This window comes from Sinocyclocheilus grahami, unplaced genomic scaffold (assembly GCF_001515645.1).
Source record: "Sinocyclocheilus grahami isolate Dianchi unplaced genomic scaffold, SAMN03320097.WGS_v1.1 scaffold1814.1, whole genome shotgun sequence".
NCBI lineage: Eukaryota > Metazoa > Chordata > Actinopteri > Cypriniformes > Cyprinidae > Sinocyclocheilus > Sinocyclocheilus grahami.
In genome coordinates, this window is record NW_015506993.1 from 18,922 (window position 1) to 21,693 (window position 2,772).

The following is a 2,772-nucleotide window of genomic DNA, read 5'->3' on the forward strand; positions in this document are numbered from 1 at the left end:
GCCAGCCCTTACAGGTAAGTTTGGTGCACAGCTCAGGCCTTTGGCCGTAGGGGATTATGTCACTGACAGCCGTCAAACGTCCTAGGGGCAGCTCCTTTGACTTGTTGAGTTGGTACTTAGTACTCGCCTTGGTATCGGCATGCACTCCCCTCAGCATGGCAGTATAGGTATACCGTTCCCCAGCGCGACCCCTAGAGGACGCAGTTGGAAGTTCCCTCGGAAGGGAACGTCTCAGGTTACGTATTTAACCATTGTTCCCTGAGAAGGGAACGAGACACTGCGTCCTCTAGTCTCCTCGGCATGATTCGGATATAGCTTCAGACGAAGAAGCGGATGACGTGTTCTACCGGTGCTCTTTTATACTTTGGATGCGCCGGTAGTGACGTCATAGGCTGTTGCCGGCCAATATCATTGTCGTGTTTAGATGTATGCTTCAGACACCGGTCATGTCGAAGGCATTCCCCATAGTGACCCCTAGAGGACACAGTGTCTCGTTCCCTTCTCAGGGAACCATGGTTACATATGTAACCCGAGACGATTTCTATAAACTGTGTAGTCTTAAAAATGAAAATACATTTTTTTGGTATGTTTCTTATGTTCTGTATCTTGATTTTATGTTAAGTACATTTCTAACGCCACAACAAACTCCTTGTGTGCTTGTGCACACTTGGCCAATAAATCTTTTTCTGATTTAGAAAATAGCGTAGAATAAATAATCAAAATAATACAAATAATCAGACTGTAATAATGCTGGGTACACAGATTTTCTAATTAATCGGGATCTTGTTATGAACAATCCCAATATTGGTTTTTGACCTCTTTTTTTTTACTTTATGCTTATTTTCAGGGACATCTACTTCTTTTGAACAACTTGACGAGTTGTGAATGTTTGCAAATCAGAATCAAAGTGAATAAATAAATCAGGAAATCTGCATCAATACCCAACCCTAGACTGGAGTCATGTTGTGTTTAATGCAGTGATGGATAGATCAGTGATTCCAAACCATCTTCTATCTTAGAGACCACTAACCTAGACCTTGAAATCTATTTGTGGATTGTGTAACTATAATAATATCTGTCAAATAAGTGACTTATAATAAAAAAAACTGAATGTCCATTGACATTCAGAAATAAAACTATGTACTGTATAAATAGATTTCACACTGTAATTCAACACCTGGCCTGCCCTAGTTGTTTCTACACATTATTTTTATACCAGATGAAGGGAATGTACCACAAGTGTAATTTCTGTTCAAACACAGAAGATTATTTTATGAGCATATAGCATAACAGTTGTTCATCGGTAATAATGAATGATACAGTTTAAAGCCTGTAATGAAAAAGTATAATATATGACCTCTTTAAGTATCTGAGTTCATCTGCATCTATTGTGGGTTTGAGTGAAGAGCAATCTTATCCAGGACTTACCTGGATCACACATCGGGCAACACTCTCCATCAGTTTCATATTCTGCATTATTGCATGCTGCCACACAAAGCACAATCTTCACGAAGAGGAGAGGAAGCAATTGTGATAGATTATAGAATATACACATATCTGGGAACTAAATAAATCATCTGCAGAGGTGGTCATTTTCATGGAGCTGAAAAAGAGATTTGTGTTAGATGGCTTTCAGAAAAATAGACAGAAATCAATTGTGCCAGACACTTTTATTTTTTATATTTACTAAAATGCATGGGCCTCAAAACTAAACATCAATTATGCATTGACTCATTATTTTATACATTAATGCACAGCAGGTGGCATGCCAACTCCTTAAGACAAGAGGAATGACAATTTACAAAATGCCTATATTTCATATTATACAACATATTTAGGAAAGAAAGTTAAAGCATTTCTTTTTTAATTAACATTTGAAGATGCTGTATAACTCCATTCACTACATCTTATCAAAAGACAAAACTGCTCTAAATATAGTTCAATTATAATATAGTTCATTATAAGTGAGAGGAGTACAAAGGAAATGTATGATATAAATACCAGATGAATCATACAGCAATCTCACATGGGTTTGCAAGTAAAGCTCCCATATCTGTAGCAAACAGAAACGTGGGTGAGTGAAGTACTGTGAAGGTTTGAAATAAAGTATTTATTTAAATCACACATAACTATAAAAACATAAAATGTTAAACATTTACACTTCATGGTGCATAATGTTTATCTATGCTTTAGCCAATCAGAATACTGAAACTTGAAGTAATGACTGCTAATGAAAAACTCCTTGCTGAGTATTGAATTTAGTTTAACACAAGTATTTTCGACCTTCCACCTCGCCCTGCAATTTAAACAAGAATCTGGACTTTTATGTAAATGGCTCCAGTCATAATTACTTTACCATTTTACAACAGGGACACAAAAAACGCAAGGAAGGTTACACATGACTACACGTGGGACGGACAACATGAGCTGTAATTGTCAGGGAATTCACAGACAGCTCTTCATATCAAAGATGACCTTTCAGTGTGTTCTTTTGATATTCATCTTTTGTGAGTCACTTTGAATAAAAGCACCTGCTAAATGAATACATGTAAATGTAAAGGAAAGAGCAGGGGAGTTAATTAATGCTAATCGCGGCCACTCTAGTCAATGCTTGTGTTTATACCAGCCGCGCTGCGCACATTTCAGAAGCGTTTTTTTGACTTGTAATCATAGGAAAACCACTATTTTTCAGGTGCTATATAGCACTTTGTCAAATGGTGCCATGTTGAACCATAAGAGGTGCCATATAGCACTTTTTCTCAACAATGGTGC

The 2,772-nt window shown here is 37.2% G+C and overlaps 1 long non-coding RNA gene across 1 annotated transcript in view; it reads right to left on the reverse strand.

Moving 5' to 3' along the window:
• Nucleotides 1–1,403: 1,403 nt before the first annotated feature.
• LOC107572803 (uncharacterized) overlaps nucleotides 1,404–2,772 on the reverse strand; it is an 18,117-nt gene continuing 16,748 nt past the window's right edge. Inside the window, exons 2-3 of the long non-coding RNA XR_001607407.1 lie at nucleotides 2,002–2,053; nucleotides 1,404–1,603 (exon numbers count right to left, since the gene is read on the reverse strand). This is a non-coding gene — a long non-coding RNA (uncharacterized lncRNA). The remainder of the gene's footprint in view (nucleotides 1,604–2,001; nucleotides 2,054–2,772) is intronic.